Source organism: Nelumbo nucifera, chromosome 2 (assembly GCF_055504915.1).
Source record: "Nelumbo nucifera cultivar China Antique chromosome 2, China Antique-T2T, whole genome shotgun sequence".
Classification (NCBI taxonomy): Eukaryota; Viridiplantae; Streptophyta; class Magnoliopsida; order Proteales; family Nelumbonaceae; genus Nelumbo; species Nelumbo nucifera.
Genome location: NC_142650.1, coordinates 43,787,160 through 43,801,286, shown reverse-complemented (window position 1 = coordinate 43,801,286; position 14,127 = coordinate 43,787,160).

Here is a 14,127-nt window from a genome sequence, read left to right as displayed (position 1 = left end):
ATTTCTTCAAAAAAGTTGCCCTCTTTTAGTTATTATATGAAGTGTGTTTCTTTAATTGATATTAAGGCCGAAAAGCTACCTTTATCGGCTAGAATCCCTATTTTATTTCATAGGAAAGATATATTCAGGCCAAAAAAGTTGTTCAAACACCAAACGGCCCTTAAACTGACTGAAGTCGATCTCCTATGAGTACAAAGTAATGGAGATATTTCCAATATATGGTAGGATGGGGCATGGGGCTTATCACGTGTGGGTGGCTCATGGGATATGGGGCTTATCACTTGTGGGCTGTGAACCTCTGATAAAGGGCACAGCTTGGATAACACCTAGTTCAAATGGGGATGGGCTTCTAAGCAAATTTAAATATATTGTCAATTGGGCTGTAAACGGTATCCGAATCCGATCCAATCAAATCAGATCAATTCGATCCATTGGACCAAATATGGATCTACCCCTATCCAATCCAATATATATGCTCATATATACTTAAAAATCATATTATATCTATCATTGAAGTTTGTCTTAATGTTGTATTTTTCACTAAATTGTCATATGTTCAAGTTTTATACAACTAATTGTCAATTCATTTTGTTCATAAAATATATTATTAAAGTCATTTTTGGCTCATCTTATTAATAATATATAATATTTTGGTCATCTTTAGTCTAATTTATTTATACTATTTAATATTTGATTATAATCTGAATTCAATTCAAATCCGCTAGATATTCGATAGATATGATCTGATTCGGAATTGGATGTTAACAAGTCAAATTTGGATATGCCTATATCCGATTCAATCTGATTTGTTTGCAGTTCTATTGTGATGTTTCTTTTCTTTCTTTTTTCTTTTTCCTTTTTTTTTTTTTGGGGGGGGGGGTGGTATTTGGTGCACACACCACTTAATGGCAGATCCAAGACCTTTGATTAGTGGGGCCACACCTCACCTCTTAGGCCTAGGGTTGCAAGTCAGACCGGGTTAGGTCGGGTTGAGGCCAATCCTAGTCCAACCTTAAGTTCCAAACCCCCAACCCTAACCCTAACCTTAACCTTGACTAAATTCCTTCAACCCTAACCCAACCTTCTTTCCATCCCTTAAAATCTCGTAAAACTTCTTAATCATTGATCTTAACTCAACTTTCACTACATATATTAATCCTATGTTTTATTAGTATTTGTTTGTTAATGTTTTTATTAGTTCCTTAAGTACACAATTAAAAAAAAAGTGTTTGAAATGACTATAGTTTATTATGAGTTATGACTTATAATAGATCTTTTATGGGCAGCAAGCTATGGGTGGAAAGCAACAAGGACGAGATAAAGAATAAAACATTCAAAAACATAAAATATGTTATTAAGGTTTTAGTATTTTCCATTAAGATTAAGTGAAGTGATTATCTTAAAAGAAATAAATGATAATATATGGTGGGGGCTATACAACTATCATGCATCTAACCAAATCAATATATATATATATATATGTAAAACATATTTATATATGATATGTATTATAGAGTCGGGTTCGGATTGCCCAAAGGGTCAGCCCTAATCCAACCCAAAGTAAAGTCGGGTTCATAAATTTCAACCCTAACCTGAGCATCAACCCAACCCAACTTTTTTTAGGGGTTGGGTTCAGGCCAACCTGGCCCAAGTTGCAGCCATACTTAAGCCCTTTTTAAAACCATGAAGAAATACCTTATTTAAAATGTCAAATTTAATTTGATCCCCTACTATTTTATTTGAGTGGAGGCAATTATAAAAAGAAATAAATTTCTTCATATACATATGAAACAATTTCAAATCTTAGTGGGGGCGATTGCCCACACTGACCTCTACATAGCTTCGCCATTAACACCACTAATAACCCTCTGCCCTCTTTACCTCACATCAGTGAACCAGCTAATATATCAATGAGCCACCCCACGGTTGCTTCACAGGTAATGTTTCCGATATACCGATACAATGCCTATTGGGACCCTAAGTTGGGATTAAATACGATATCATCATCCATATGAAAGAGCAAAGAATTGGGGCTTTTAAAATTTTATGACAATGGCCCAGCGGTTCAATTGGTCACTCAGCATTTCAGCAAGTCAGCACCCCTTCGCTTGAGGAGAGGCATGACTTCAATTCAAATCCATGGAAAGGGCAAACTCTCTATGTAGTGACTGCCACTGGCCATCTTGTCCCTTTGGAAGCCAAAGCCACATCACACTTATCCGAAAAAAAAAAAACAGAAAAATAAAGAATTTCAATATTTTATTGGTAGACTCAATAAATGAACAAAATGCTGAACAATGGTCGCAACATTCCAATTGTGGAAGGTATTCGACATCATATGTTTCTCTATTGATGTATTGAAACTTGAAATAATTGACCACATTAGTGTTTTTTAATAAGGCTCAGTTTGAAAGGAGCACTGTAAAACCTTCTATTTTGGATGTATTTGTCCTGAGGTGATGTCCACTTGTGTAGAAAACAAAGGCAGTGGCATACTTTAAAATTTTGTATGTAGTGCATGGCATGTTAGAAAAAGTGTAAATACAAATACATTGATCATATTTGTGAATGCATTATTCTTAGAAAAGCCTATATTTTTAAGGTAAAATCTACGGTGCATCCATTTTGGGGTCCATGATTGTGGTCTGGGAGACCCGAATATAAATAAAAATAAAATAAGAGATAAGTGGACTGCAATTCATCTCAGAAATTTGAATTGCAGTTCCCTCTTAGTCTATTAGTAGCCCCCCCTAAACGACATCTTACTCGTGAATTTGTCATTAATCCACGGGCATGATTCAGTCCACTCCTAAAAATCTTAGCTCCACCCTAGGGGTGGACTGAACTATAAAAACCCCTATAAATAAAACATCGTTCCAAACCGGGAAATTTACAGGTTTTCAGGTTGGGAACCCTTAGCAGCTAAGTTTCAATTTGACCATCTTTTACTCCATTCATTGAGATGCAATCTGCTTTTAGAAGCCGACTGATCTGCACCGTTCTTTGACAAGTCGACTGATCTAAGCCTTGGTTTCCTTCTCTATTGGGCATGACTCCTGTACTAAGTATAAGTCCATGATCTGAATTATTTCAATTTTTTAAAATATTTTATATTAAAAATTTAGGTTAGGTTTTTTATTTCATTTTTATAGAATTTTATTTGATTTAAGAGCCTTACCATATTTTATCTAGAAGAATGGCCCACATCATTTATTATTCATTTGATACCACAACTTATGCTTATATGATAAATTTGATTTTGGTTTTTTTATTTTATTTAGAAAATTAAATCAAGTGTAATTTGCAATTAACAATTTATGCTTTTTCTTCTTTTTAACTTATGTAGTAGGCATGGCAAAATCCTAAGTACAGGGCAACTATTATTTTGTTTGTGATTCGGTACTTGTATGGTAAGTTTGATTTGCCTATTTTAGGAAGGTGGAGATATTTTAAGAAGCATGATAATTGAGTATTTTGTGAGAATATAGAATTATAGATAATGTTAAGAATATATATATATATATATATATATATATATATTAGACAAATAGTGTAGAAAGATGGAAAGTTGATGCTAACATAGACAATTACATTTTATACATGTAATACATATCCAATTAATTTTTATTTAAATAGTTGGTTTTAATTTTTTATCACATTTTAATGAACTTAAATTAAATTATTAACTTCATTTGGTTATTTAACCATTTTACTAATTATTCAATTATTTTCTTTTTTTGGAATAATAATTTTTAATAATTATTGGATCATTTTGTATTTCTTTTTATAAACTTAATCTATATTTTATATATTAATTACGTACATAAATTAATGAATCGAATAATTTATTTTATGTACTAGGTTGTTAATTTAGCTTATGTTATTAATCGAATCAAATTATTTAAGTTAAAGTAATTAACTTTAATTGAATTAAGGGGCCAATTTAAATTCAATGACCTATATGGCGTACAGATTAACTGAATCAACTTATGTGGACCAATAAATTGTTAAATTAAAGTAATAAATTTTCATTGAATTAAGGGGTCAAGTTGGCTTATCAAAAAAGCGGGTCAAGTTGAATTGAATGACCCGTATAATTTACGAATTAGACATAATGGATCAATTTATGTGGATCCGTAGATTGTATGGGTGGCTTAAAAAATACCTGTTTTGCCTACTAAAAAAACCAGTTTAATTTGTCTTTGGTGACCTATGTCAATTATTTTCAATTAACCGCAATTTTCAATAATCGTGGTTTTGAATAATTGTCAATTAATTTCAATTAACTAAGAAGTGTGAGACAATTTGGCCGAGTTTATGATAGTTTTAATGGTCCCACCATGTATTTTTCTTATTGGGTTGTCTATGCATCTATTTTAAGATTTTGAATGAAAGGGGGAAAGTAAGTATTTGAACCGTGTATTTGTGGTAGTCCTTTTAATGGATCCCACCATGTATATTTCTTATTCCGTTGAGTATGCATCTATTAACTTAAATATTTTGAAAGAGTGATTTGAATTTTAAATTTTATTTGAAAATATAATTAATCATTTTTAAAATATTATTTTCTGAAAAATTAAAGCACCACGTGTCCGAATAGGAGAGGCATAGCCTTCCTTTAACACATACATACATACATACATATATAATAGATATTTGACATGAAAATACATTCAATCAATCATTGAGCATTAAGCTCATGATTGAAATTGACTAAAAGACATTCCAAAGGATTGACTAAAAGGCATTAAGCATTCAATCAATCATTAAAATTGACTAATTCTATCCTTATGGTTTAATTAATTGACTAACTCTACTCTTATTGTTTATATATTGCGTTGAAGTATACTTAAGCCCATCATCAACTCATTGACATAGAGTTCAAGCTGCCATTGGAGAGGTACAAGGAGCACACATGGGGTGGTCCACAGGTCTGATTTTATTGAGAATGTGATTGGGGGTGGGTAATCTGAGCAGCTTCCTCATTATATACCAATATTTTAAAAACCGGCCTGGAGGCCGAACCATTTTTGTCTTCGGGTCACGGGTCACCAGTTCGACCATCCGAGTTGAACGATTCAGGCCATGACATCATAATTAAAAATACTAAAAAAGAGAAAATATATGTATAGACATATAGTATATTTATACATATATAAGAGCTGTATATATTTGTCTAAATGCAAATATATATATGTACACCAATTGGAATAACAAAAAATGCCTAAGATTTACAAAAATAGTATATATAAATAGCAAAAAATGCATGAGAAAAGCAAAAGAAATTACAAAAAGTTATCAATAATCATCCTTGAAAAATGACATTTTCAGAATATGCAACCAATTCAGGAATATCATTCTCAAAAACCATAACAAAATTTCAGATGAGAAAATCAGAGATAACAAAATTTATGAAAAATAAAAGTTTTCCCTTTTCAAACTTCAAACTTGAAGCTCCAATCATACAAAGCCAAAAGGATTGCCGACTTGTAGGCTTGCAGTCGTTAAATGATTAAATCAATAAGGGGATAACAGAAATTTTGGAAAAAAAAATATAATGCAAAACTCCATATCCAATTGTAGGTCGCCGAAGATAATCAATGTGGTTTCCGACGCTAAATATCTCATTCAATGATGGTGGGGTTCTCCTCTTCCTTTTTTGTGAAGATATACCTTGATGTACATTATTAGAATAGTAGTCCTTATTGTATAGTATAGTATTTTTATTATTTTATTTGTTATTTTTATCTTTCAGCCCTATAAAGGCATTCTTGTAATTGTACATTTTTTTTATCTCTTTAATATAAAAGAAGCTCTTTGGGGTGGGGGTCGACTATTCTTCACACCCTTAATTATGTTCTCTTCTTGCTCTCAGTTCGGTTTACATGGTATTAGAACAAGTAGCCCTTTGATTCTTTTTTTTTTCCTGATCCCGCTTGTTTTCTTGATCCGTTGAGAACTTGCATCTCTGCCGATTGGTCCTAGACTGTCTTGATCTTTCCATGAAACCATTTTTCTGCTTTCAACACATCTACAAAGAGAGATTCCATTGGATCTCTCTCGTTTGACATCCGTTTGCAGTAAGATTTAAAAGGAGTTGCCGCCTAGCCCTTCTCAACATACTCTGAAAGTTTCATTGAGACCCGTGAAGTTTTGGAAGAGATTTGAACTTATTTTCTAGACGGCTATGTCCAGACTTTCCTTTTCTGGACTATGTATCCTGTTTTCTTCTTCTATTGGATCTTGGACAATCTCCAATGAAAGTAAGGGGCTTCTTTTCTCAGTTTTGACTCTTTTGGGTTTCGATTACTATTTGCATCACTCGTTTTGATAAGTTTCTACTTTAGTCTAGTTCCTTTAGACTTCTGTTCAACCCTATTTTCTTGTTGTAATGGCTTCAGATAGAGGGGATATTATTCCTGTTAAGATGAATGGACAGAATTATGGGATGTGGAAGTTCCATTTTGACTTTTATGTTGAAGGGAAAGGTTTAGAAGGATACCTGAATGGAATGGTCACTAAACCAACTAAGACCAAGGCCAAGGCTTTGCAGCAATGGAAGTTGGATAATGATAAACTTGTTTCTTGGATTCTAAGTTCTATTGATTATCACATATCTGTACCTATGAGGAGAATGAAACCAGCCTATGAGATGTACTTGTATATGGAAAAAGTTTATCAATAGTCCAACATATCTAAACAGTACTAAATAGAATCAGAAATATTTGCTTACAGCCAAAGAGGTAGAAGGATATAGGAATATTATTCAGGTTTTCTTGATTTGTGGGCTGAATATGAGATGACCCAACAGAGTGTATGCAATATCTCCATAAACACTTTGAGAATATAAAGGTAACTCAGTTCTTGATGAGATTTAGACCTGAATATGAGATAACCAGGTCCAACATTCTGAATAGGGGAACACTTCTAGATAGGGATTCTATTTTAGGGGAACTTTTAAGGGAAAAGACTAGGCTTCTCACTACAGTCGGATTTGATGGGAAGATGACTGAAGTTGGGACTGAAACATCCTTTTTTGCTCATGGAGGTAAAAAGTCAACCTCCAAAGACTTCTGCAAAACTCAGTGCTTGCATCTCATTGTAAATAGAATAATGTGTGCACCTATTGCAAGCAACACGGTCACATCATTCCAAACTACCCAATTCGACCAGCTAAGGATTCTCAAAAAAGGACTCAGCCCCGAGCCTATCAGGTAACAGATGGACAGGCAATTGACACTGTATCCACCAAGGGTGATTCTTCAGTGAAAGGTGATTCAACTCGTGTAATGGATGAAGAAAAGGTTCAAAAATTATTATCTTTTGCTATTTCCTCTATTTTCTCTGCTATTGGCTTATCTAGTAAGTTCTTTGCATATTGTTCTTCCCCTTCACATGCTTTGATTATAGAGTTAGGCGCCACCAATCATATGACACTCAATCACCCAAATCCATCCATTGAAATTCACCATAAGCATATTATTACTGCCAATGGTGAAAAGTTAGACATCATTGGTAGTAATGATTTGTCCCTTAAACTGTCACCCACTAGATCCTTCCCTCTTTCCAATACCCTCTTGGTAGCCAAATTTACTATTAGTCTGATTTCTGTTGGCCAACTTGTTGATGAAGGAAATGTTCTCACCTTTTCTCATGATGGTTGCTTGATACAAGACCGGTACACTGGGAAGGTGAAAGGGAAGGGGCATAGGTTAGGCCGTCTATTTGCACTGGAGTTCGAGAAGTCTCAATCAGGAGCATCCTCAACTTTTCTTAATTCTTCTTTGTCTGATTCTTTGTTGAGTTTTAGAAATAATATTTGGGATTTATGGCATAAACGATTGGGTCATCCATACTCTCAAAAATTAAAGTTTTTGCTTGATTCTGATTTGATTAAGAATAAAATTCCTCCTGTTCACACTTTTGATGTTTCTTGCACTGCGTGTTGTTTGAGTAAAAGTCATGTTTTACCATTTCTTCACACTTCTGAGCAAATCACTAAACCTTTTTAGATAATACATAGTGATGTTTGCTCTGCTTCTATTACTTCACGATTGTGATACATATACTTTGTATTGTTTATAGATGATTGTACCAAATATACTTAGGTTTATTTTCTACGGCACAAATCAGAAGTCTTTAGCACATTTAGATTATTTCATATTATGGTGCAAAATCGCTTCAAGTATAATGTGACTATCATCCGCTCAGATTCAGGGGGAGAATATAGAGACGGAGACTTCTAGGCCTATTTGAGGAGTTATGGAATTCAGTCTCAGCACAGCTGCCAAGACACTCCACAACAGAATGGTGTAGCTGAACAGAAGATGGACATATCCATAGTGTTGTGCAGATATTACTACAGGAATCCCATACTCCAACTTCATTTTGGGTAGAAGCTAGTACAGGTGTGCATTTAATCAACTATCTTCCTTCCTCTGTTCTTGGCAACACTTCTCCCGTCATCCCCCAGATTTCTTTAGTCTTCATATTTTTTGTTGTCTTTGTTTTGTATATCTTCTTGTTCATGAACAATCTAAATTAACTGCTCAGTTTGCTATGTGTGCCTTTCTGGGATATAGTCCTGACCACAAAGGATTTTTGTGTTATGACCCTACTATTCGTCATATTCAAATTTCCCAGAATGTTGTGTTTCTTGAACATATTTCTTTCTTTGTTGAGATTGCTAGATTGTCTGCTCCTTACATCTCTATTTTGTAGGACTTTGATTCATACAACACTACTACTTCCTTGACTGAGAGAGATCTTTTCGTCTTCACCTACAAGCGGCTACGTGCCCCAGTTCCTACACCTACAACCCCCCTTCCACCCGGTCCAAAGCATCCCTCTTCTATACCCCCTGTAAATGACACTTTGACCCAAGATCCTTCTATTTCATATGGTAGTTTTATTATTCCACTCCGTCGTTCTAATCATATTTCTAAACCCCTAACCACTTTGGTCTTCCTTTCCTTTTCTGTTATTCTTTCTTCCAAAGATATCCCTACATCTTATCAACAAGCCACTATAAGTTCTTAGTGGAAAGAAGCCATGGATGCCAAAATTCAAGCCTTCCATGAGAATGATACTTGGGATCTTGTGCCAGCTCTTCCAGATGCATCTATTGTTGGAAGCCGTTGGGTCTATACGATCAAACTGAAGTCAGATGGTTCCCTTTATCAATATAAGGCTCAGTTAATTGCCCAATGATACAATCAGGAATATGTGATTGATTATGAAGAAACTTTTGCCTTGGTTGCTAAGATCACCACAGTTCAGACTCTTCTAGCCATATTTGTTGTTCATTCCTGGACTATCTACCAACTAGACGTGAAGAATGCTTTTCTTCATGGTGAATTGAAGAAGACAGTCTACATGATGCCTCCACCTGGATATTGCAGTGATCCTTCATGTGTTTGTCACCTAAAGAAGTCCCTATATGGTCTGAAGCAAGCACCCGGGGCTTGGTTTGAGCGCTTCCGGGATGTTGTTGCAGTTGGGTATAATAAGAGTTCCTTTGACTATTCTCTCTTTCTTAAGAGAAGACCCCAGGGTATCACTATCCTTATATTGTATGTTGATGATATGCTTCTAACTAGGGATGATCATTATGGCATTTGTGAGATGAAATCCTTACTTCATAACTCCTTTAACATGAAGGACCTGGGCCCCTTACTTTTTGGGTTTGAAGGTCCATCGTAGTAGTCAAGCGTATTTCATTTGTCAGCAAAAATATGCCTCTGATATCATCAAATTAGTTGGAATTACTTATGAGAAACATGGTGATACCCCTCTAAAGCTGAATGTCAAGCTGTCTAAATCCGAAGGCCTAATTCTTCATGATGCTACTTTGTACCGTCAGCTTGTTGGATCTCTAATCTATCTCACTATGACCCGGCCTGATATTTCACATGCAATTCAGGTTGTTAGTCAATTTGTTTCTACCCCGCGACAACCTCATATGACTATTGTTTGTCGTATCATCTGTTATGTTAGAGACATAACCTCTCAGGGACTGTTTTTCTCTTCCCCATCATCCATACAATTGAGGGTTTATGCTGATGTCGATTGGGCTGGTTGTCCTAACACTCACTGATCCACTACTGGGTGGTGCATCTTCATGGGTGACTTTCTCATCTCTTGGAAGTGTAAGAAATAGCAAACTGTCTCTAAGTCTTCTACTGAAGCTGAGTATAGAGAGCTATGTCTTCTACCTATAGCGAGATTGTTTGGTTGAAGTCTCTTTTCATGGATCTTGATACTCAATTTCCTAATCCTATCCCTTTGTATGTCGACAATGCCAGTGCTATCAATATTGCATCTAATCCTATATTTCATGAGATGACTAAACGTATCAAGGTGGACTGTCACTTTATTAGAGACCTTCTTGTTGCAGGCTCTATACCTCTTCCTCATGTAGCCTCTCACATGCAGATTGCCGACATCTTCACTAAGGCCATGACTAAAAGTCGACACCTTGTTCTTGTGGGCAAACTGATACTGATGTCTACGCATCAGTTTGAGGGGAAGTGTGAAGATATACCTTGATGTATGTTATTAGAATAGCCCTTGTTGTACAGTATAGTATTCTTATTATTTTATTTGTTCTTTTTATCTTTCAGCCCTATAAGGGCATTCTTGTAACTGTACATATCTTTTATCTCTTTAATATAAAAGAGGCTCTTTGGGGTGGGGGTCGACTATTCTTGACACCCTTAATTCTGTTCTCTTCTTGCTCTCAGTTCGATTTACAGTTTCTTCTCAACAAACCCTCCAAAACTCTAGATCTGATTACAAGTCCCCGGAGATAACTATTGCAATTGCTGGCGATAAATCTCTCATTCAAAGATGGTGGGATCTCTATTCTCTTCTTATGAAAGATAGAAATTCCTTCTTCGTTTCTTCTCATCCCTAAAATGAAAAAAGAAAGTAAAAGGAGAATGAAAATAAAAGAGGGTTGGGGTCGAGCAAAGGGTTAGGACACGTCTGGCATTTTAAAAAATTTTAAACCTAACCGTCACCCGCTAACCGGGTCATCTGGGTTGACGGTTTAACCATCTGGATCGACAATTTGTTGACTTGATCAACGATTTTCCATTAAAAACAAGTTTTAGTGAAACTGGAACCGGAAATGTGGTCGGGTGATGATTCAGACGGTTCGACCGTCCGAATCAACAACGGGTTAAAAAATTGTTATATATCGAATCAACTATTGTTGTTGCCATGGTAGATGCATCACTGCATCGCTCTTGAAACGCCAAGCTACATTCCTCCCGTCTCTTATAGTTTTACGGGTTTACCCAAAGCAAAGCTTCCACAAAAAGTCCACACACACAAATAGAGTCCATAGTTCCATTCCCATTTAACCATTTTGGTTATTTCAAGATTTTGGGCAAAGGTGTCTTGCCTCCATCTCAGCCCACCGTTGTAAAGGTCAAGCTCATCCCAAGATTCACCCCATAGATTTAGAGGGTGTTTGGAACAGTGGGCGTTTATTCAATAAATGTTGTTATATAGGTGTCACTTCAGTAATTTTCCTTTTATGTTCTTCCGTACTTATTGAGAATGGCAAAAGGTGACTTCGGTTTTTATACACGCCTATTATTTGGGGAAGTTATTTTTTAAAATTTTTCCCAACGATTAAACATTTTTTCACTGTTATGCTAATGTGGTGACTAGTAACACTTAGTTGTTATAAACGATTATAATTATTACCTTTCTCGATTTTATAAATAAATAAAATATAAAGGTTGAATGAAAAAATGTAAACCAAACCAAACACATGCTTAGTTATATACGGTGACCGATTCTGCTTCTTTTTTTTTTCTATTTCAATCTTCCTTCGCTTCATTAGGGGTGTTATATTTTGGATATTAATTTAAGAGAATAGAGAATCGGTGACCACATATTACTTATCTGTTTTTTCTGAGATCAAGCAAATGATACCGAACATAGTTACTTAATTAGCCAAACAGAGATCAATCAAACAATAGAGTTTGCAACCTGCAAGCTCGAGAGATCGGGAGATCAGGAGAGAGACCCTGCACTCATCGTGGGTTCTTTGTTTATCCCGTTGGAGCAGGATCTCTGAAAGACCAAAACGAACTCCGAGAAGAGATCCCAGTAAGAAGAGTATCGCCAAGTTCATCAACCCATCAACCAGTTTGTTAGAGTTTGAATCTCGAACCTACTTTTCCTCTTTGTTTCTGTTCCAACAGCCGCACACCGGTTGCCACCCGTGTAACCTCCGAAAATGCTCTGTCTTTTGCTATTGGTGTGTCATGAGAATAGTAACTTAGCATCAGAGACACATGGAGAGGAGAGAGACGAAAGATAGGGGGAGAGGTTGAGAAGAGGAGCTGGGACGATGTTACTGGAACTGCAACATCCATGGCCTCCTAATGTTCTATTTCTTGAAGATCTTTTCTGTGTTCCACAAATGCAGAGGCGACAATTGAGGAGTTTGGGAAAGAAGGGATTCTATTCTAAGATGAAAAATAGAGACGGAAATGGAGACAAAAAATGGAGATGAAGATGTTGACAGAGCAGCGATCGGTGCAAAAACAAAATTAAATAGCAAGGATATAATTAATCAATTAACTAGTACTAAGAAGCCTAGTTACTAAGAAGCCCAATGAAATACAAATTGAACCCTTACTTCTTTCTAGTTACTAAGAAGCCTAGAACTTGAACCTACGTTGTTTATCATCTAAAAAACAGTCATCAATGGTTAATCACAAATAAAAATAACGATAGTAGTTCTGCTTTAAGCAATAAACCTGTACACTCAAACACAATAAAAAAGCAGTCATCAATGGTTAATCATATGACCTGAGCTTTCTCCACAGACCCTCTTCATTTTAGCCTTTTCTTAGCTGCATGTTGAAGCCACCTCATCACTTCCTTCTCTCTCGTTTGTACACCTCATTATGCCTTACCCACCCACTTCACATTTCCTAACCGTGAGAGGAGACGTCATGGAAAAGGAAAAGAGGGCCAACACGCCTATTAATTTTCTACCCTTCGTCTAATTAATCCAGTCACAAATCTTCGGTCTTCTATACAAACGAAGTTTTTCCCAACTGATACATTCACTGTCTCCTCCCTCTTCTCTCCTCTCTCTACGTAAACTCTAAACCCTCTCACCGTTCAAGAGCCCAGTGCCCCTTTTCAAGACACAGTTACAGCACTGTTCGAAGACGATCCTGTTTCATGAATACTGTGTTCTTTGCCTAGGCAGTGTTAACTACAGGTACGCTTTTGTTTGAATACAGGGACACCACTTCACCATCCTCAGTGACGTCCTTTGTTTTTTGTTTTTTGTTTTTTCAACCTCTGTTTTTTTTTTTTTTATCAATGTTGCTTTTGTTTTGACCAGTCTTGCATTTTTTTCGTACCAGGTGTTTTTGATCACTGGTTTGGATGTTGCTCACCATTACTTTATTCTCGTTGCTCACCATTTTGGGCGAAGCAGTGGCGGAACTTACGTTTTTTTTCTTCACAGTTTTTTGGTTGAATCAGGGGTGGAGCGTTCAGATTTTGTTTTTGGAGTGATCATCCTCTCCATCGAATTTGGGAGTGGTCAGATTCTCGCTCACCAGTACTGTTTTTTCGGCGTCTGTTTTTCAATTTCACACATAGGTAGTGTTTTTACAAAACTCTTTTTTATTCTCCGACTCAAATCCAAATCTTTCTTCATTTTTTTCGCCTTTTTTATGAATTATATTGGCAGTGAGTTCTTTGATGACTTTTCCGATTGTTTCTGGGTTGAACGGGATTGAAATAGTCGCCAAAGAAGTCACCCCAGCGTCTGTTGTCGTCCACAGTGTCGAGCGACACTATTCACATATCCGGGTTAAGAAGACAATATAACGGATCGGATCGGAATACTGACATAGATCCAATCCTTTAATCTTATAATTCAAACTGGTTTAGACCGGTTTTAATTATTATACCGGATTATAAATTCAATAAATAATTATTACTTTACAAATTTAAACAATGATATTATTTAAATAACTAAATAATATTATAAATAACTAATTTCACTTGTATCAATAATATTTATTAACAATAATTTTATATTCTTAACCTATAGTTATTATATATTTATATATACTAAAATTA